At 46.9% G+C, this 23,138-nt stretch overlaps 1 long non-coding RNA gene across 1 annotated transcript in view; it reads left to right on the plus strand.

Moving 5' to 3' along the window:
- The window catches only part of LOC136315376 (uncharacterized), a 169,315-nt gene extending 151,555 nt beyond the window's left edge, over positions 1 to 17,760 (plus strand). Inside the window, exon 6 of the long non-coding RNA XR_010727481.1 lies at positions 17,510 to 17,760. This is a non-coding gene — a long non-coding RNA (uncharacterized lncRNA). The remainder of the gene's footprint in view (positions 1 to 17,509) is intronic.
- The last annotated feature ends 5,378 nt before the right edge of the window (positions 17,761 to 23,138 follow it).

Here is a 23,138-nt window from a genome sequence, read left to right on the forward strand (position 1 = left end):
GGTTTTTTTTTTTTTTTTTTTTTGAAAGGGTAATATTTGGTCTCATCTTGCAACTACTTGGGAAAATTTAGCACTGAGTCAGAAAGGTTGGCCAACAAGTAGCACTTCATAAATTGCTAGAGCCCTAATCAATACATATTGTCATCCACTCCAGTCCTTCGGGCGGATTTCTCTCTGCCCCAAGTCGTTGCTGTATTTTATGAGGTTGTTACAGGCTGGGCTTGCATGGCCTGGGCCTAATGAACCTGTCACTGTGGCTATTGATTGACATGCCAGTGTAAGTGAGACAGGCGATTCCGATTGACTTCCTAATTACTGCTGCTGGGCTGCCTCACCAACTGCGCAGGCCAGAGGTTAATAGTTTTGATGTGCAGCCGCTCCTCACTGTGGAGGCCAGAGCGAAACTGGCTCCTCAGAAGTCAATACCTGAATCAAGTTCTCAAGGCTACTGCCTGGCCTGATCAATTAAGGCCTTCATGTTCCTCCTGGTGGCGGCTGACAAGAGGCTGATGAGTGGAGGAGTTCACAAGCAAATGGTTTCACGGAGTTTAGGAGGCGCTGAAAGCACCCCCGCCCCCCGCCCCATGTCCTAGGATTGGCAATTAGGGGGCTGTGGGGGAGGGTCATTGGGGTGGGTGCCACTTGAGAACACCATACCCAGGGGTCAGCTGTTTGGGTTTCTTCTTTTTGCACTTTTCGTCCTGAGGATTAAAAAGTAAGTATTTATTTTCTTTCTCTAATGTCCAGAATTCTGCCGGGTGCCATGGCTCTTGGAGAGGGAGAACGAGATAACTTGCATTGATTCGTCTCTCTGGTAGAAACTAATTGAATGTTTGCTTTATCCAAGATATGGCAGGAGTGTATAGATTTGTAATTATCTTTCATTGATATCATGTCTTAGGAGTTGGGAATGTTTTCACAATCCATGTTTTATTTGAACCTCACCATGAAGTAGGAGTGGGGGTTGCTAGACCCATTTTTTTTTAATGTTTTATATATATATTTTTTTAATATTAATATTTTTTTATTAAATTTAATGCAGTGACATTGATAAATCAGGGTACATATGTTGAGAGAAAATATCTCTAGATTATTTTGACATTTGATTGTGCTGTATACCCCTCCCGCAAAGTTAAATTGTCTTCTGTCACCTTCTATCTGGTTTTCTTTGTGCCCCTCCCCTCCCCTAACCCCTCTTTCCTTCTTCACCCCCTCCCCCCTCCCCCAACCCCCCCGCCCCTGTTGCCATCACATTCTTGTTCATGTCTCTGAGTCTCATTTTTATAGACCCATTTTTGATGAAAAAACTACAGCTCAGTAAAGGTGGCTGACTCTCCCAAAACTGTAAATTTAGGGAAGAGAAAAGCAAAGCTTCACAAGCAGATGTTCTGGTTCTTCATCGAGTGTTCTTGCCAAGATGCGAGATGCCCAATGCCTGCTTCATAGCAGCTTACAGACCAATTGAGATAAGTAAGACTGGTATACTAATGTGTCAGGGGTCCCCGAGACTGTCACCAGGCTCAATGATTCTCTAGGAGAACTCACAAAACTCAAGACACAGTCACAGTCATGGCTTGTAACAGTGAAAATATTCAAAGCACAATCAGTGAAGGGGAAAGGTACATAGGGTGAAGTGTGAGGGAAGCCAGGTGTCAGCTTCTAGGAGTCCCACAGGACACAATTCCCCCAGCAATGAGTTGGGACAACATGGGTGAAATGTTGTCTAACAAGCAAGCACCTAAAGATTCAATGCTCCAGGTTTTTACTGAGGGCTGGTAACATAAACATACTCTGCCTAGCATGTACCAAAATTCCAGACTTCCAGAAGGAAATCGGGTATTCAGCACAAAACCTATTGCTTGCATTAGCAGTTTGGGAATGGTAGAGACCCTCCTGAAATCCAAGTTCCTGGATAATCTGCCAAGGGGCAACCTTGCAAGTAGGCCTTTTAAAATATAGTAGCCTCAAATGGTAAGATTTCATTCCTTTTTATGGCTGAGTAATATTCCATCGTATGTATGTACCACAGCTTTCCTATCCACCTATTGATAGTAACTGTGTACGGTGCCAGCTGTGGTACTGGAAGAATGGAGAGGAACACTATGTAAAGTACATGATTGTTTAACCACTGAGGTGTACGCCTGAAGCCAGCACAATATACAATCTTTTAAAAAGTATAAAAAGGTTTAAAAAAATAGTCTCAGGCCTATTGTGTTAGCTTTTTTCTGCACCAAGAGCCTCCATGCAAAGCAGGAGATGAAAAGAGCTTATGAGGACTGCAGACAACAGACACAGTGATAAGCAATGCAGAAGAGGAGGATTACACTTCAGCAAGGGTGTCCTGGAGGATCCCACTGTTAAAGCCACCATCCCAACTCTATTAACCATACCTTGTTATTTTCTGTACCTCTGGTCCTTTGACATTTGGGCCTTCCGGACTCTGAAGGGATTGCCCCCACAGGGTTAGCTGATTGCTAGAGATAGTAAACAACTTACCCGTGAGTGTACCTTGCTCAAGCAATCTAACCCAGAGCCCATACCCCTCAACTGACTTTTTAATTGGGCCCTCTTATACTCTGACCCACTCTACCCCTGCCCTAAGCACCGTAGCTCCAGGTATCAGACACCAAGGGACAGTCCCTAGACCCACTGAATTTATTCTAACTAGCCAATCCTGAACAGACTTATCTTGCCTGGCCTTGTGTTTCCCACAGAAACCACAATGGAGTCCCTTGCTCACGATTCCTCTCACTCTCTCTGCCTCTTGAGTGACCCTGGGGCTTCCCCGTGTGGCCCTACACGGCATGGTGAGGCCCCGCCTCTTGGGAACTAAAGGAAACTTTCTGATGCCAATTGTCTCCTGCTCTGTTGGTCTGTTCATCCTGAATAGTAATAAAACCTACATTTTATAACTCCAGTCCTGTGCCCCCACCGTCTTCCTGGTGAGAGAGAAATGGCTCAGTAGCAAAGAGGAGTTTCTAGGGATTGGATAAGTTAGCATGGAGGAAACAGGAGAAAATACATGAGCCAACTGTGTGTCTAAGTCAGGGGTTCCCAAACTACGGCCCATGCATGCGGCCCCCTGAGGCCATTTATCTGGCCCCCGCCACACTTCCAGAAGGGGCACCTCTTTCATTGGTGGTCAGTGTACTGGAGTACTGTATGTGGCAGATCCGCAAAGTACGGCGTCACTCACATACAGTACTACTTCCGGTGACGCGAGATGCATGCGTCACGGGTCTGGAAGCGCGTCATATCACTTGTTACGGCTAGCAGTGACAGATATGGAACCGTGACAAATATGGAACCGGACATTGACCATCTCATTAGCTGAAAGCAGGCCCATAGTTCCCATTGAAATACTGGTCAGTTTGTTGATTTAAATTTACTTGTTCTTTATTTTAAATATTGTGTTTGTTCCCATTTTGGTATTTTTTATTTTAAAATATGTGCAGTGTGCATAGGGATTTGTTCATAGTTTTTTTTTTTTTTTATAGTCTGGCCCTCCAACAGTCTAAGGGACAGTGAACTGGCCCCCTGTGTAAAAGGTTTGGGGACCCCTGGTCTAAGTCATTCACCTGCAAATTTAAGGGAAAGGGTTGTGTTCTGCATTTGGGTTGACATGCTGTGAATGAGGACAGCAGAGCGAAAAGTGTAATGATTGACAAATGGAACTAAATCAGCAGCAGTAGCAAAGCTTCGAGCTGAAAGTGATCTTCAGAATGCAACCTCCCTGGAACTCACTGAGATCTGGGGGTGGATTTTGGACTCTCCCCAGGCCATGAAGCTGCAGACATCTGGGTTCTGCAGTCTACTCTTACTGAGGACCAGGCACTTTGGGGCCCCCCAGGTACTGCAGTGTGGTTGAAGATCCCAAGTGAGTAGCAGCTGATAGCTTTGACTAAGCCACCTGCCTTCCTGGCCCATGGGGTGCCTGAAGTCCCCCCCCCCCCCGCCCGCTTTCCAGCTGCCCAGATGAGTCTCATTTTCTCCACCAGTCCCTCTGCTCCCGTTCCCTGAGGGAGCACGTACCTGACCATCCTTTGGTCTTCTCTCTGCACTTCCTAAATCACATCCTCATACGTTCTTCCCAGGCTGTGACCCCTGGAATCCAAGAGGCATGGGCTCAGCTGGAATAGCGTCATCATGGCCTTGTTAGGACTTGATTTCTAAAAAAGAAGCTGCTTCTGCCTGTTTTTCTTCATGTGTCTCCTGGTTTCCCATTGAGTTTTCTTTCCCTCTGGCTCAACCCCTTCCTGATCCCAGTGTGCACAGCCACCTGGTATGTTCCGAGCACCTTCAGAGAATCAGCATGATGGGTTTCCCAACCTCCCTGGTGGTCTATTTCCAGCCTTCCCTGAGCCCAGTGGAGGAAGCTGCCAGAAGACCTGCGGGCATTCTTACTCAGATCACTAGCTCCAACAACACAAGGGTGTAACATGCTCATCTAACTAACCTCACACCCGAACTATAAGGCAGTCATGATCATCGCTGCTTTCAGATGAAGAAATTGAGGCTTGAAGAGGTTATTGGCTTCAGACCATCACTATGAAGCAGCCAGGCCAGAAGGGGAAAACTAACTTATCCAAAGCGTTCATTTCCAGTGCTGTATAATATTCTGTGATGTGACTATACCATAAATTATATATGCACTTTTTTGTTGATAGACATTGGGGTGTTTCCAGGATTTTGGATGACATGCTGGAATAATGCTATGAGCATTATTATCTATTTTTTTAGATATATTTACCTAAGAATGAAATTACTGAGTACATGCATACTTTTAATTTTACTGGGTAATGTCAAACTTTTTGCAAATCGTTTATAACATTTTACACTCCCACCAATGGAGTTTTCATTGCTCCTTATCCTTGCCCACACTTATTTTTATTTCAGACTTTTAAACTTTTGCTGATCCAGTGGGTGCGTAGTTGGTAACTCACGTGGCTTTAATTTTCATTCTCCTGATTCTCAGTAAAGTTGGATATCTCTTTACTGGCCAAGCAGGATTCTTTTTTATTTATTATTTTTTTTTTGAGAGGAACATTTAAGCCTTTTGCTAGCACCTTGCTTTGAAACTATTTGCCCTCCCTGGAGCACATCATAGTCAATTTTTCAACTATATGCAGTATATAATAGGAATTCAATAATGTCCAATAAGCACTGATGTTCAGTTCTGTTGAATTAAATAAGGGTCTTACCCATTTGTAAGCCTTCCACTCTCCCAGCAAAATCAGTCCTTGGCATCTTACTTCAAACAGACCACATGCACCTTGGCTATTTCAATAAAATCTGTGATTAAACCACCAGAAAAGAAACAAGGGGGACATGATCATGCATTTATATGCCTCTATATATTGTATATTCAGTCCTGGACTAGTTACCCAATAAATGTTCCTCTGAGGCAGTTCTCTGGCCTCCACCACACAGCCAGCAAACACTTCGAAGACAAGCAACATAAATCTCCCAACAAACAGGTTCATTCTCCATCTTGAATGTGGGACCTGATCCTGAATCTGGCTGGAGGACAGCAGGGAATAAGAACATCAGCTGATCAGCAGACAAGAAGCTGGGGGGATGCAGCTTTCCAGGTCCTCTGTGATTTGCCTTCTTCTGTTTCTCTCTCTCACTGTGTCCATAAAATTGTTTTTGGCTGCCTAGCCAGCAGCAGCTTAAGTAATGATACTAATTAATACTCCTAACAAGAAGTCCAGCTGCAAGGATGCTGCAGATCTGGTTCATTCAGTGGCTTCACAAGGTCAGGTCCCTCTGAAATTTCCTGAATGTTCCCGTTAGGTCACACAATTACAGCAGCTCAAGCTTCAGGCCTTGACCTAATCACAGACAAAACCGCAAGACAGGTCCGTTTCACCTATCTCTTCGCTAGGGAGGCCTGTCTCTCCAAGAATCCTGAGCAAGCTTCCTGTTCTACACATGGACATTTGTGATCAAACGCCCTCCCCAGGCGCTAGGAAAGAAGAACACTGGACCAGAATAGGGCCTCCATCCCCAAGGGAGGAAGAAGAGGGGATCAAGTTGGTTAGCTCAGTGCCGGCCACTCTTAAGACCAGTGTAACCTCATGCAACCTGCCCAGTGGCTTCGGTCTCACCCCCAGCTTCACCTGCTACCCCATTATCATCATCTTAAGTTTCTTAGTATCTTTGAGTTAAGAGCTCTACCTTTCATTTTGCAGTTAGTTGAAGCTGCAAATTTTTCAGCTCTTCCAGACCACACCAGCCATACCCTTCGCTCTGCACATGGCCCCTGGGTCTCCCACACTCTCAGCACATCACAGCATATACTTCCTCTTCCTACCTCAGCACTGACCGGTTGAATGGTGAAAGTCGGTAGCCACTAGCTCCCGAACGTTTGAAATGTGTCCAGTCTGAATTGCGATGCACTTTTATTATGAAAGGCACACCAGATTTTGAAGACTTAGTATAAAAACACGAAAAACAGCTCATCATTCACTTTTATATTGACTACATGTTGAAATGATAATATTTTGGATATACTAGGTTAAAAATAATACACTATTAAAACTAATGTCTCTTTATTTATTTTTTTGCAAATGGGGCTACTAGAAACTTTAAGTTACCTATGTAATTTATACCATATTATACAATATAAATTATATATTATCTTATGATCTATTGTATTTTAATTGGTCAGTACTGGCGTAGATCAGTCTGCATTCTTCTCCCCCTCCCCTCTCACCTTTTAGATTTTGGTTTCTCTTCACACATAACTGGAAACTTCCTTGTGCTCCCTGGGCTCCGGACACACTCACTGTTGGGACCAACTGTTTGTATCCCCCAGGAAATTGTGAACTCAGTGACTGTCTATTTCAGCTGTATTCCTACCTAGTCCAGTGCCTGGCACATAGTAGGTCTCATTAACACTGTTGAGGAAATTGCTTGCAGGGTTTCCCACACTCCTGACTTTTCATCCTTATTCCCTTCACCTACATTCATCTCAATCAAGAAATTCAAGATAATTGTTTCCAAGTAAGAAGTGGTGAGACTCTTCCCTTTCGCGGTGACTCCGGAGCCTTACTGATGCCCAGGTCTCATGTCCACAGAGTCAAATTTAATTGGTCTGGGGAAGAGCCTTCAGCCCAGGGGGTTTCAGCTAACCCTCATGTGCGGTGAAGGCTAGAACTGCTTAAAGCCTGTCAAGGACTTGCAGGGACATCATGTCGCCAAGTCTTCCAGCCTCTGTGGTTGGTCCTCACATCCCTAAAAAGAGCAACAGAGGCAACATAATAGCAGAAATCATGTCTCAAAGGACACACAAGTCTGGGCAAACACCCCTCACCATCAACGTTACTGAAGAACCCCTCTCCTATTAGGTCGTCCCCATCACGTGTTCAGAGCTCCACTAAGGCCACCAAGCAGCCATCAGCTGGTAATGATGTCTGGTCAAATGCAAACAATTAAGTTAGGGAGAAAAGCCACATTCTATTACCAATCCCCTGAACGGCTCACTCCCTGGTCTAATTGCCTTTGGAGTTCTCCAGGCAGCCATGGCTAATAAGGCGAACACCCTAAAGAACCAAAACTTGAACCTGGCAGGAAAGAGCCTGGAGAAAATTGGAGTGCTCAGCCCATCTGGGGGTGGGGGGTCAGCCAGGAGAACTGTTGGCCCACCCGCAGGGGAGCAGGGGAGCGGCAGCCTACATCACTGAAGCACCTTCCCTGTCCAGCTCTCTCACTCTGCCTCCTTCTCTTACAGTTTCTCTCCAAAAAAAACTGAAGGCAATGGCAGCCTGACTTTTGATGGATTGGCCACTGTGTTTTATTCCTCAATGTATATCACTCTGCCAATATGAATTTGCAAGATGGTAAAACTACAACCTCCCCAAAAAGATTACATGAAAGGGGAAAAATCATTAGGCAATTAAGAATGGCAATAATTCACCCATATCTATGCTTTGGGAAGAAATATTGCCCCAGGGAGTTCGCTGTACTTATCACTTTGTCATCTGTCCTGGGTCTGGGTGAGAGGAGGTTTCGCATGCATTGCTGATAATTTCCTATGGTATTTTTAAGCATGAGCAAAACGAACCCCAGGCTCCTAATAGAGCCCTGCCCCTCTTGGGGCAGTCATCATTTGCACTCACGAAGCTGAGCTGAGCGACCAAATTAACTAAACATATGCATTCCTTAAGCACCTCCACATGAATCCCTCTCAGAAGAACTATCTTCTGACAATAATAGCATTTTTGAACCGAAGAGACCTTAGAGGTCATTGGCCATTCTCATCCTTGTCTGGAATGAAGCCATTTGAGACCCAGAGAAGGAAAGTTAATTTCTCTGGGGTCGCACAGCTGATAGAGACAAAAATACAACTGAAGGACTAGGCCTCCCAACTCACAATCTAACAGGAGTCTCTCTACCCTACTACCCTGCCTCCTCCTCGGCCGGCTCATTTTCCATCCAGGAGCTGGCCCCCCAGCCCCACCCCAGGCTGCAGTGCGTGCTCCTGCTACGCTCTTCCATCTCCACCTGGTACCCGCCTCCCTGTTACGTTTCCCACACTGTCATGATCATAGTCCATTTTCTGTTGTGGGTCTCAGTAGGCAGGAAGCTCCTTGAGATCATGGGTATTTTACATTCATTTTAATGTCCCCAGGACCAAAAACATAATAAGTATCCTATAAATATGGTTTGAATAAATCAGTAAGGTAAGGTTGCTCTTGTCATGAGGAAGAAGAGAACTATTCTTTCTGCTTCAAGAGGGTAAAGCAACCCCCCCTTAACCCTTTAGAGGGACCCAGAGAGGAGGTCCTCAGCCATCAGATGCCACAAGAAATTTCCCACTTGTAATCCTGCTCTCCTTCCCACCCCACTTCACCTCCAGCGCTGTCTCCCTACCCTCCTATAATTTTCCATCGTCTGATCAGCCCAGTTGCCTCCATGTCCATGAATACACCAAGCTCATTCCCACACCTGTGCCCGGTTCTTGTTCAGTCATTGCCTAAAAACCCTCCTCCTCATTTCCCATCCCATAGACCCATGGAGTTGTCCCTGGTAAACCTCAGGCCACACTGATTGTAACGTTGTTTTGCCATGGATAGCATTTGGTCGGCATCACCCCTTCTAGAACCATATTGCTCACCATTGCATATTGTTTGCTAATTGTGTCATATATATAAATATTGACACTGTTGCAAAACTGTGAATACTTTTTAAAAAATATTTATTGATGTTAGCGAGAGGAAGGGAAAAAGATAGAGATAGGAACATCAATCTGTTCCAGTATGTGCCCTAGTCGGGATCGAACTGTCAACCTCTGTGCTTCTGTATGATGCTCTAACCAACTGAACTATATGGCCATGGTTGTGAATACTTTTAAGAGACACAACTTCTGTATCTGTCACAGAACATTTTATGGATCCTGCTGGGCCCATTACAGCCCATCACACATGATCAGCCACCTGTGACTCTCTGGAGACTCAAGTTGGGTCCCTGCTGCAAACACATCCCCAATTAATGTTACATGAACTTATCATATGTATTGTGAAGACTAATTTTATGTGCCAATTTGACTGGGCCACAGTGCCAAGATGTTTGATCAAATATTGTTGTGGATGCTTCTGTGAAAGTGTGTTTTGGATGAAATTAACATGTAAATTGATGGACCTTGACTGAAACAGATCACTCTTCATAATGCAGGTGGTTATCATTTAATCAGGGAAAGAGCCTAATAGAAGAGAAACTGACCTCCCCAAACAAGAAGGGATTCAGTCAGAATGCTTCTTTTGAATTTGGACTGCAACTTTTCTCTAGGTCCCCAGCCTACCAGCCTGCCCTGAAGATTTCTGACTTAACAAGCTTCCATAATAGCATGAAACAATGCCTGAAACCAATTATCTATCTGTCTGTCTATCTATCTATCTATTTGAACACACACACACACCTTACTGGTGTTTTTTCTGGAGAACCTGGACTAATATATACTGCTCACAAAAATTAGGGGATATTTCAAAATGAATATGAAGTGATAAAAAAAGAAACATTTGGGTTTTTTTATTAAACAAGAGAACATCAGAAAAGCAAACAACAAGTCAAAGAAAGTTGTTTAATTATGCAAATGAGATGCAAAACCAACTTTTATTTCATTGGTGGAAATGCAGTATACAAAAGGCTAGAAGTACTGGAGTATCTGCATGTTCCCTGATCTCCTAATTTTTGTGAGCAGTGTCTGTATCAAGATCCTTTAAAATAATCTCTTACTTGAGGTGACCACGGAAAATAGAAGCAATTCTCTACCTACTTTAATTTTCCACCAGTATGTTACTGAGCATCAGATAACACAGGAAATTGCATTAGTTGCCAATGGGGAACATAGATGAACACAGCACAGGCCCTGCCCTTACGGAGCTCACATGGTGGTTGAGTCACAGGGCTCACTAGCATTTCCCAAAGTATGGTCCACATCTCAGTAACCCTGAGGTATGCTCCTTAACAAAGGGCTCCTCGGCCTGAGAGGTTTTGGAAACACCTGTTGGAGAAATTGTGATTAGATTGACCACGTTATCCACATGTTTGCTCAGAAAATAAACTGAGAGTTTGGGGGCTGTTTCTTACTATAGCTGCTCCAAGCCCATCCTGACTAATATAGTCCCTGCCTGGAAACAACGTGTTTGGAATTGGCCTCTTGTGTCATTTAGAGATAAGATGCTGTTAGATGACATAGAAGTTATTTAGTTAAAAGATGCATTTAGAAAAGTGAACTTATTTCAATAAAACTAAAATCACACTGTGCAGCTGATTTCACCTTCCGCTCTGGATCATTGGGGCCACTACTTTCTTCTATTATCATAAAAGTACCCTCATTTCCATCTTCACTCCTGGGGAAAAAACACCAGGGGAAGGACACCACACAGAGAAAAAGTTACGAGCCAATCCCCTGGGGAGGAAGGAAGACAGGAAGGAAAGCTTTGTTGTTGTCATAATGTGTATCTCGATATCTAGTTCCTGCAGCTCACACAAGCGCCTCCGAAGGTCCAGTGAACAGACGAGGGAATGGAGGCTCCAGAAGGCGTGCCCACCGACACAGCGAGTCATCCCCACTGTCCCACACTGCCTTTTAACACAGGCTCAAACTCCAAACGGCTTAGTTTTGTTTTGTTTTTTTCAGTTTTATTGAGATATAATTGACGTATTACATTGTACAAGCTGAAGGTAACATAATGATACAGGTCTATATTGCAAAATGATTGCCGCAGTAATTTAGGTTAACAACCATCGCCTCAAATAGTTACAGAATTTTTCTAACCCTGTGATGAGAACTTTTAAGATCTACACTCTTGGCAACCTTAAAATAGTCAATACAGTATTGTGAACTATCGCTTAGTTTTCCCCGTTTAAAACCAGGTCCGACTATGACCGGACACATCTGTGGACCCTGTTTCCTACCCCGTCAAACCTAACCCGTCTTCCCCTCTGCTGCTGTGCAGCCTGTCATTGCTCCGCTCCTCGAGCGCTGAGCGTCAGGAAGAGCACCCAGGATGTTTCCGCCTCTGTACCTGTCTCCCCTTGCCCACACCTGGGACAGCTTCCTCCACAACCTCCACCCACTCAGTGCTGCCCATCGATTAACGCTGTCAGGAGCTGGGAGACAGCAAGAGGGAGCTGAGCTGTCAGGTGTCAGAGTAGCCCATAAAGCAGCAAGCCCAAAACGAAGGTTAATTAAGCTTTTCATCAATTACTGCAATGATATAAGGCCGATAGGCTGATACTAGAGAAAGTTCCAAGCCCCCTGTTCCATTTGCCCCATGGAACTGGTTGAGGATCGGGGGATTAGCACAGGGGTGTGGGTTGTCGCACTGTTGAGGAAAACCAAGACAAAAGGCTTTGGCAGTCTTGTGGACCCTGAGCCCAGGAAGGCAGAGGGAAGAGGACCAATGGTCAGGTCTGAAATTACGCATAAGTTTTGAATCAATAGCTGGACTCTTTAAAAGTTTATCAAAATACTTTCCCTGAAGGTTAAACTTCTGGCCTTGGCCAGCGGGTCAGAGCAGAAAAACCACCTGAAACCATCGAGTCAGAGCAGAGGCCAGAGCTTCGTTTTACCTGGAACCACACGTAAGACACAGCTGGTGACTGTGAGGAACCAAAGCGAGGCAAAGATCCGAAAGCCAGGGAGCCACGCGGGCAGCATCCCACAGCCACGACAGGACACAGAACCCGCCTGAGCCTGACACTGACACCGAGCTGAAAACGTCTGGGATGAGTGGTGGGTGGTTGCATGGGCTTGAGGGGGCTTCAGAGACTAGAGTTGCCATGATTGCCGGTGGGCTCTTAGTGGGGTTTGGGGCAGTAGCATGTTGGCAGATGCTAGAGTGAGCGTGTCTAATGGCAGTAAAGTCAAGGCCACAGCTGACCTCGACAGGGAGACACCTTGTCGCCATCATAGGCTGACTGGCCAATGTGAAGTGAGGACCCAACGAGACCAGCAGTCTGTATCTTTCATTGTGCTTTCTCCACTCAGTGCCGCCATCTTTCCAACAAACGCAGGCCATGGAACACCATCATCTTCCCATTTGTGTGTTAGTTTCTGGTTCTTGCATCCCGGAAGCTTTTCTTCCGAGGTAGAGCTCCATCTCCCAACTCTGGATGGTGACCCTATTGGACAAGGACTGCCCAGTGCTGGTCCCACTGACGGCAGGAGAGCCCCACAGACTGTTTGTGGTAAACTCACCGGCTGCTGGCCCTGGGCAGAAGACCACAGCCAAAAGGATCCAAGCCTCCCTCTTCCACGACCTAACACTCCCACCTTCCCCCCATCCCCCCAAAAAAAGGGGGAAAATCAATTTCAATCAGCGTAGAATGTAATATTATCAAATGTCAGCTGCTGAGGTCATGCGCTTTGAAAATTATCTTTGACAGCTTCTGGTCGACTTAATTAAGTGCTCCCCAAAAAGGGGGGGAGGAGGGGGCAAAACTCCTCTGATTGCTAGCTGCTGTGCCTGTGTGCTTAGAGCTTCTATTGACAACTCTGAGCAAGATTGCCTTGGGGGTTTTTATTGATAGATTCTCGCCTGATATTGGAATGATTCTCACAGATAAATCACATTTAGATTTGTTGGTAATTGAGGAGAATTGATTGGTGCAGGAGGGAAGCCCCCAAGAGGTGGTCTCCCTGTCCTCATTGTAGGAGGCTCAGGGGAAAGTGGGGAGGGGTGTCCTCAAAGCTGAGCCCCTGCCGGGGGACCCAGGCCTCCTTGTTTAACTGTCAGTTCTGCCTTTCTCTGAAGTTTGCTCCACCTCGTTCTCTCCCCTAGGAGGGGCAGGAAGAGGTTTGTTCTGGACGCTTTGGGGAGGTGCTCATCCAGCATGTCCCGGCTCACATGACCATTTCCATGGGCTGAATCTCTGTCCTCATTTCAACGCTGACTGTGCTTCTTGGCGTAAAACTCTGAAGACTTGCTGTGTGGGCAGAGTTGGGACTCCACAGCGTGGCCCATGTGGGCTGCCCGTCTGCGCCCTGCTTCGCCCTGCGCCCCTCCTGCAGACTCTGTACTCCTAGCATCCAACTCACCTGCTGTGGTCAGTTTCCTTGGGGGCCAGACTGTGAGGATTTCTCAGTTGGGACTTTCTCAAAAACCAGAGACTCGAAGGGGTTGAGCCAAAGGAGTCCCCCTGATAGGGAAGTGTCCAAACCTGCCCGAGCAGTGGAATCCTTTTCCCAAAATACACCTCATGTGGCACCACGACACACTAAACAGAGGCAAGTAGGGCTGCTCTGCGGCCAGTCCCCCACGGCCGGGAAACAGGTGGGGTGAGGCTGCTTGCTTGTTTGGCTGCGAGTACTTTGCGTGATTAGTGCGTGAGCGCGTGGCAGAAAGCCACCTGTGTGTGCTCTGTGAAAAGCCACGGGTGCTCTCCCTCGATGGCGACTTTCCCAGACCGCTCTCCCACCACCAAGAGGGGCGGTTCCCTGATTCCCTCAGCGGCCATCGTGAGGGGCAGTGTTCCTGGTCCCTTGACCTCCTCTGTGAAGAGAGGTTTTCCTTTGCTTATTTGCTGGCCCGACTCTGTGAGCCTTTAATAAACAAGAATGGCCTGACACTTTCTGGCTCTGCAGTTCCTCTGCCGTCTGCCCAAATTCAGCGTGAACGTGCCTGGCCTCGACCGCTGGCATTGCACCCGTCAACAGGGCCTTCTCTCTTCCTCACCTCCCACCTGGGGGGGGACCCCTGGGGTTGGCAGTGAATATAGTTTGGACACAACTGACCCAGTCTAACTCTACTATTTTACAGATAGCTAATGCCCAGAGTGGGGAAGTGGTTTGTCCATTAGTAAGTCAGAGTAGGTTCTAGTGCCCAGGATGCCCAGTGCCCAGGCTGGCCCTTCGCTATACCCATGCCATGCTACCCCTCTTGTTTTTAGCTTGAGAAAACTGAGGTTTAAAGGCATGAAGTGATGTGTCCGAGGTTACAGAGAAAGGCATGGGTGTAAGCAAGAGTCAAACCTGATACCCAAGTCCTGGCTGAAGGTTTGAAAAAGAGCTACATCCTCCTGAGCCCTGCCCTCATGGTCAAGGGCAACCTCCACCTTCTGCGCTAGTGACTTCTAACTAATGCTGGTGCTCCCTTCTCTCTGTGGTCCCTGTGTCCTCTGCCATGGCGGCTGCAGGACTTGGCTCTCTGCTCCCTGGTTCTCATCTCCTCACTACGATCTTAGATCTCCTCACCAGCTCCTGCATAGCTCGCAAACAATAAAAGTGCTCAGGAAACCGGGCACAGAAGCAGGACGCTTGTTGCTGGGGATCTCCTAATACACAAGGTCCCAGCAGAGGAGACATGGGGAGGGTAGGAAGACCCGGAAGAGGGCGGAGCTGGCCCCAAGCGGGGGGCCAAGATGCTTCCTAGGAGCCTTGAAGGTGCAGAGAGGTGAGGGTCCAGGCCCACACGGTTCTTTACACACTGACTGGGGTGGCAGACTCATCTTCATCTCTTTTAAATTTGAGAAGCCGGTCACTGCCTGTCCATGATTGGATTCAAGGCTTGTAGTTGGCTGATCCTCCTGCACTTCTAGAGAATTGCCCACTGTCAGCCCAGAACACCAGAATGGCTGGGAGAAGACCTGTTGTCTCAGTCATTTCCTGAAGAAACGATGGTGCAGGTGACCAGAGCGGTCCACAGGACAGCAGCCCCAGTCACCCCAATGACAGAGTCACAGGCGGATGACCAGGGACTTACTCTGCTCAAGCTGTTGTAACAAAATGCCACAGCCTGGGTATGTCTGGGTCAATGACAGACATTTATTTCTTACAGTTCTGGAGGCTGGAAGCCCAAGATCAAAGTATGGACAGATCCAGTGCCTGAGGATGCTCTATTCCTGGCTTATTGAGGGCCAGCATTTCTCTGCCTGCTCATATGGGCTCAGGGCATGCATGTGGAGAGGGATCTCCCCCTCTCCTCCTCTTCTAAGGACACTACTTTTATCATGGAGACCATACTCACATGACCTTATATATACCCATGACCTCCAAAAGGCTACCACCTCTAAATACCATGGAGTTGGAGATTAAGGCTTCAGCATATGAATTTGAAGGGGACACAAAATTCAGTCCATGACAACCAGTGTCCCAGGGATGTAGCCAGAAATAGGGGAGGTGACAGCTGGAGGCGGATACCGAAGGACCCAAAGCTCAGAACAGACACTCGGCTCAGAACCTGCCGGCTTCCGGGGTCTCTCCTCCTGCCCTATCCCTGCTCTGCTCTGCAGTAACCTCACCCCCACCCCTTATTCAAGTCCTTTGCTGTTTGCAGCTTGGCTTTCAGAAGAGACCAAGCAGGTAGGGGCAGAGTTGGCCCTGCAGGGGGCTGTGTTTTCAGTCTCCCGGCACTGCCCCAAGCTCTTCCAGGGCAGCCCCAGGGTACCTGGCTGCGGGAGGGTACCTGAGTAGGGGCTGAAGTCAGCACATGGTCTGCTGGTTCAGCCCAACCAAGCGCCTGGTGACTGGCTCCACCGGCTCCAAGCAGGCAAGGGTGGCTTTTCCAATGGGTCTGCCCAGCGGGGGAGCTTTTATCACAACAGCTTCCCAAGGGTGAGCCTTGACCCTCATGCCCTCTGAAGAAGGCAGGGGGCAGCCCTTGGCTTCTGGGACCCTTCCTCCGCCCTGTCTAAGAACCCTTCCTCCACTCTGCTCTTGCACAGCTCCCCGAGCTAGACAGTTGGTAAAAATGCACATGTGAAGATGTCTTAATATTAAATATAATTAGATATTATACCACATGCAGGGCTGTATGATTAGTGAAATATATGATCATTAGTTATTAGATTAATGTGTCTACTTGTGTAACTGAAAGCCATTTGCAAGCCGAAATGAAATAGCTCAATTTGCTGTAATTGACTGATCTCCCAGAGAGAGAGTCATACATTTGCTTATGTACAAGGCGATTTCTTCAGATGTCGCCCCAGATGCAAGACAAAGAACAGGCTTTTCCTGCACCCCAAACCTCAGGGCTCGCTCTGCCACTAACTAGCCGGGCAACAGGAGGCAGGTCACCCACAAATCGATTCGGGGGCTCCCACTAAACAGAGGTGCTCAGGGTGGGAATCCAGATTTTCTTTTTACTGAAGATTATCTTTAGTCTAACTTCTCCAAGTACCAAAGGGAACATCGGCATCCTGCTGGTCAAAGACAAATTGAACTGCCTTGTAGATGCTTTACCTTGACCCCTTCCCATTTTTCTTCCTTTTTGTGTGTATGTTGGTTTCCAGGATAACTGAGCTGCAGCTAACTAATAAAAATGATTGCAAAGCACTCTGCAAATAGAAGATACAACTGGAATACTTATTATTGTGGTTATGGTCTAATAATAACCAGATGCTAACGAGGGTGGTAGGAGATTAAATTTAAAAAAGGCAAGCTGTCAGGGAGGCAGAGCTGGTTAAGGGGGCGACGGCCTGCGCCCCAAGCCACTCTTCCCCGTCACAGATACCTCTGGCTTCTCAGGTGGGCAGGGCTTCATTTTCCAACAGGAAAATGAAGGAGGAGGAGCATTAGTGAATGGGCCATTGGCTGGGGAGCCCTCTGCCTCCACTGGCAGGAAAGAGGAGCAATGAATTGGAAATGAACCGTTTTACGGGGCTGAATGTCCGTCTTTTAAAAATTCATCCACCACTCATTAAATCCTGCAATATCTTTTTGAATAAGTGATTTAGGTGGTAATTCACCCCATTGTACAGGTAAGAAAACTAAGTCAGAGAAAAGCATAACTGTAGAATCTTGGGCAAACTTTTTCTTCTCCAGATCCTGGTTTCCTCAAGGAGAATATGGTGAAGTTCACACTTCTGATTTTTACCATCATAGTCAGAATAGTTAGTGCCCTAATTTCTCTTCTAAAGATGTTTTCCCCTTTGTAGAGTGTTTAGTAATCAGTCCTTGAAAAACTCCTTAAGAGACTTTAACTGGAGGTTTCACTTGCAATTTTTATTTATGAATCATGCAATCAATCAAATTAACAAGTATTTATTGACTACCTAATAGGAGCTGAGTATGATGCTGCAGGAGTGCAGGGAACGGAAGATTAGGATTTGTCCCCTGTCTGCAGGGGAGTTCAGACCCGGTGTAGACACCTCTACCAGCGTGAAGGGGCTTTGAAATGACACAGAGGAGAGCATGTCAGTTGCCAAGTGGAAGGAGCAGGCTTTCGGCACCCAGGACTCTCTTCCAATGAGAAGAAGTCACTGCAGGCAAAAAGAGGTCAGAAGAGGCTTCTGGGAAAGCCAGGGCAGATGGGACTTGCAAGGAGCATACACTCAAGATTTGTGCTTTGTGTCACCCCCCTTCCCCACTTCATTTTCTCCACAGCTCTTACCATCATTGAGTGCATGTTATAGATACAGTTTTTATCCATCTTGTTATCTCCCCAACTAGATACGTAAGCTCCACCGGACTGAGATTTGGAGCTGTTTTGTTCAATGCTTTATCCTCAGAACCTGGCACATGGTAGGACCTCAATAAATGGATGTTGACTGATTGAGTGGATAAAATTTTTCTACTGTCTATTTTTGCATTCCTAGTATCTGGCCATCACCATTTCTTCCCCACACAACTGCAGAGATCTCCTAATGGGTTTCTCTGTCCAGAAATTCTGGACCATTTACTTGCCCCTGACTGACTTATTTTTTTCACCTTCTGTCCCTCACATTCATTCCAGGTTCCTTGAGCGCAGGGCTTAGTCTTCTCATTGAACTAATATTTCTTGCACTTACTAGGTGTCAGGCACTGAGCTAGGTACTGGAAACCCAAAATGTGGCGACTAAGAATAGCCCCAGCCCTCCATGCCATCGAGTTGAGTAATGGAGAATGCAAACAGAAAGACCGCTGCCCATAAAGTGATGAGGTATATGGATGCAAGTCAGAAAGAAGTGCCGTCTGAACTGAGGTGTAAAGAGTAAGTGAGAATAAGGAAAACTGAGTGGCTGGATGATCCAGGCTGTGACACCATTGTGGACAGAGACCATCACGAGCTGAACCCTTATGGGTCTGCAAGGTGCCCTGAAGGAGGCTAGGAAGGAGCCCTGCAGAGGTGGGAGCTGAGCCTGGCTGGGTGGACATGTGAGCCAGGTTGTGATGCACTCATTGGGCTTCGCATACTAAAGACTGCCTCTGTCTATTTTTCCATTTTAAAGTTTTGAGAGCAGGAGGTGGTCTGTTCCAGGTTTTGGAGATAAAGGGGCAGAAAGACAGGGACCTGAGTGTGAAGGGGAGGAGAGCGATCACGTAAAAGATGGAGGAGGGTCAGAGGGTCAGGAGGGTTTTTATGGTTTCTTGTTTTGAGGGGAAAGGACTAAACCCTTCATATTGCTGAAGGGGAAAAAACGGCCTAAGGGCCAGGGTCTGACACACATTTGTACCCTTGGGGGAGGCAATGTTAGCCAGCCCCACTCTGTGGTGACAGCTCTTACCCTTCTGAAATGGACATGTGCACACCCAAGTAATTAGTGTCATAGCCCTGGGAGGTAGACACTGCAAATTTATAAAAATAACTAACATATGTTGGGCACCAGCCGTGTGCCAGGACCGTCATTAAACATCACAGTTACAGGGATGTTAGTATCCCCACTTTACAGACGAGGGAAAGGAGGACACCGAAGCCTAGAATGTTGAAGTGGCTAGCTCAAGGTCAAGTGGCTAGCTCAAGGTCACACAGCAGGCAGCGGGGGAAGGAGGAGAAGCCCAAGGAGCCTGAGCCTGGCAGCCCCACTTTGTGGTGGAAAAGGCAGATCTCACCTGGGATTCCCAGATTCTGGTGGAAGATTGTTTCCAATGTATTCTTTATAACCAGCCACATTTCAGAGCTTGCTAAAACACCCAGATGACTCGATTTTGTTCTTTAAAAATTAGATGTTCTGCAAAGATACCCCTGTTCCCCCCCCCCCCCCCCCCCCCCCCCCCCCCCCCCGTGCAGCAGGCTGCCTGTCTTTGCCGCCTGTTGCCATTGTGCATTCTAAGCTCATCCTGACCACAAACTCCCTTGTCATCAGCAGGAACCAATGCGGCATAGCCAATGAATACCCGCAGTGTGGCACCCTCTGCCGGCAAAGGGTCTGCACCGGGGGGGGGGGGGGGGGGGGGGGGGGGGGGGGGGGGGGGGGGGGGGGGGCACCGAGCTAGGGCCAAGCCAGGCGTGTGCCACAGTCCGCCTACCCTGAGCCTTAAAAAGTGCACTGCCTGTACAATTTCTGGTGGTTTCTCACCTTGCCAGAGATAAAGAGATCTACATGAGTCCATCCTCCCATCCATGTGTATCCATGTTAGCCACAGCAACTAAGAAAGCCATTCAAATTGCAGCACTGAAATGAACAGAGCTGAACAATAAGTTAAAACACGCCTAGAGCAAGTTGAGCAATAAACAGGTTTTTAATTTTTTCCCCTTCCATCTCTTGAGTGTCTGTCTCTGATGGATGATGTGACAGAGGAAACCGGCTCCATAAATCTGAATTCTGAATACTAAATCAGTGCATGGCTGCTGGGTGCTGGGCTCTGGGCGCTGGGTGCCAGCTTTCCCTCTCCCTGGAGCAGCGGTGTTATGGGGACTCTGTGACCCGGCCCTGGCCCCCCTGAGGTCTGGCCGCTGATGTGACCTGTGAACAGGCAGTGGGACCACATGCCATCACACTGGCCCAAGAGGACAGCATCTCAATCCCTGGCTCTGGGAAAATGGGGTTCAGAATGGCAAGAGGTCTTGTTCAAGGTCACGAAAGTGCAGAGATGTGTTTGTGGCCCCAGTGCTGTTTCTTGGGTCTTGTCTATCCTGGAAGTAGGGGCTGCTTCCCCATTTAGCATGCAAGAAATTTGAGCTTCAAGACCACTAAGTAACTTGCATAGTCAGACAGGCAGCACATGGCAGACGGTAGATTAGAACCATAATTGGTTTGCATCCAGAATTCACATTTTTTCATAGCAGAATGGTGCCTCCCAAATTTACTTATATCAGGGCGCAGATACAAAATAGTAACGTTTGTGCAGCATACTGAAATGGACTGGAAGGAACCTGGGAGTCTTCCTCTAGAGCCTGGTGAAAATCTTTATTACTTTTTGTTTATATTGTATAATTACAGTAAGAAAAATAAGTATTGGCAAAGGCATTAAATATCAAATACACATAAAAATTTTCAAATAATATTTTTATATTTGTAATGAGGAATCCAAGCTTGCTTCTGTGAACATAATGTTTTCATATCAAGTTTTATGTTTGAAATGGCTCCACACAGTTCCTGATCAATACTTTTTAATGATGGTCTCTTTAAATTCTCGCTAGCCGCCGCTCACCAGAAACTTTGTTCACACAAGTAGGTCATAAAAATTTTAAATCAGTTTTTTTTTACAGACAGCTAAAAAACTTAGAACAGTTGAAATGATATTTGAAAAACCTAACAGCTTTTCCTTTTCTCTCATTGACAATTAGACTGTTGGAATATCTTGTGATATTACATTTGGATTTCTAATTGAACTGAACTTTTGCATATCAAATGTTTCAATATAATGATGAGACATGATCTGAGAGCTGCACGTGCAGTATTAGAGCAGTCGCCCGCAGTTGGCTACAAATGGAGGAGGGAACCCCACACATACAAAGCAGGACGCATCATCCCGGTCCCCTCCAGGAACCCACCCAATGTCCCCCACACACCTTGGGCTACGCACGATGCATGTTCCTTGAATGTCTGAAACACAAGTCCTCCAGCAGCTCCCCATGCCCCCAGCACACAGTGGACAGCTGTTTGCAGACGTAGACCTGCACTCAGCACCCCTGAAGAGCCAGTACAGGCACTGTGCACAGGGTTGTGTTTGCCACAGGTAAGGATCACAGGATGACCCTTTGGAAACTGTTTCCCTCAGGCTGTGCTCAGAGGAGCCCCCACCAGGCTGCTTGCAGCCAATGCTGGTAGCTCCAGGGGCTCTGAGATCCCAGGAGCCTCGAGGGCTGACAGCGTCACTAGCTACCTCTCTGCCTATTTATAAACCATTGGCGGCGAGCTACCTGGTGGGATTTTTTGCTCCATGCTCTCCACCATAACTGTTAACTACGGTGAATAGTAATATGAAACAATAGCTGCAGTTTCTTCTCCCGGTGCTTTTGTTTCACCTTACCTGTCTTTGGCACCCAGACAGGTTTCCGGGTAACCAGTCCTCCGGGGAGGATGGACACAATCAGGAACAGAGCATCATTGCCCAGCTTAGAATGTCAGGACATACTGTTGAGCATCCTTACCAGAAATAGAGGGGTGAAAGCAAAGTGCTTTGTGAGAGAACATTGTGTGGCACATAAAAGGGGCTTGGAAAAGGGAATAAATTTTAAACACAGAATAAAGACGAATACAAGGTAAAAGCTATTATCTTAGCCCCTTGCCCCCATCCCAGGTTCAGACATGGAGAAGCTCAAAGGAGATGGGACTGGGGCTTAAAGGGGTCTCTGACACTGAGCCCACCAGCACTGCTCCTTGGAGCTGTGGGATAAGGGGGGCTGCACCGTTTCTACCCATCTAGGATGGACACCAGAAAGTCTGAGAACAGAAGAGAGTATTGTTTGCCTTCCAGAGTGTAGCCCAGGAGACCAGGTGCCCCTCACCCTACACGGTGTCTGAGTAGAAAACCAGCAACAGCTGAGAGTGAGTGTCTGGATGGTCAGATAACTGGTGGGAGCCTTTTCATCCTGGGAGGCTGGGGGAAAGCCACCAAATTTTCAAGCTTCTCCAAAAGAGATGTAGATGTAGCCCAGAGGGCAGCCGGAAAGGGGCAAAGGAGCTTTGCAACTGGGACAAGGAGAAAGTCAGTAACATTGACCTAGGTACTGGAAGCCACCATGGGGACCAAGGTCGTGCGCTACGGGTGCAGCCGGAGCAGAGGACAATGCCCCAGACCCACAAGAGAGTCAGCAAGGTTCCTTCCTTGTGGCCCCCTGGAAAAATCAATTATCCAGGAAGAAGAGAGCAACACAGAGGTTAAATCCCAAACCGACCTTGTCTGCATGAGACGAGGCTGGTCATCTTGAACGGGTAAGTTTGTTTCCTGCCTTGGGAGACGAGGGATAGAGAGCTAAGGTGCGCTCTCTTATAAAGAAACAGAGTTACAGTTTCACACATCTAAGATTATGACCATATAAATAATTCATACCTACTGCGGAATTTATAAATGAATTCATAACTGTTCACTTTTGAGTATAACCAAGATGTATAACAGGCAGATCCTCCATTTATGAAGCAAAGCCTGACTGAATGTCAATGGGCGAGAGAGGTATTCACTTTATAAAGCGAGTCTCTAATGCAGACGCTAACTCTTACATCCTTCAGGTGCCCAGACTTCTTAAGCACTTAAAGAATATTCAGGCCCTGGCCAGGTGGCTCAGTGGACAAAGCATTGCCCCTGAGGTTGCAGGTTCAATCCCCATCAGGGCACGTATGAGGCAGTCAATGAGTGCACGACTAAATGGAACAACTAAGTGGAACAATGAGTTGATGTTTCTCTCTCTCTCTTTCTCTTTCTTTCCCTCTCTCTCCTTTAAATCAATGGGAAACCATTTTTAAAAGAATAGTTGATTTTGTAAAACTTATTTTTCTAGGATGATTATCCAGCACTATGTTGAAGAAGTCTGTGCTGGTTCACTTGA

The sequence above is a fragment of the Saccopteryx bilineata genome, chromosome 11 (genome assembly GCF_036850765.1).
Source record: "Saccopteryx bilineata isolate mSacBil1 chromosome 11, mSacBil1_pri_phased_curated, whole genome shotgun sequence".
Classification (NCBI taxonomy): Eukaryota; Metazoa; Chordata; class Mammalia; order Chiroptera; family Emballonuridae; genus Saccopteryx; species Saccopteryx bilineata.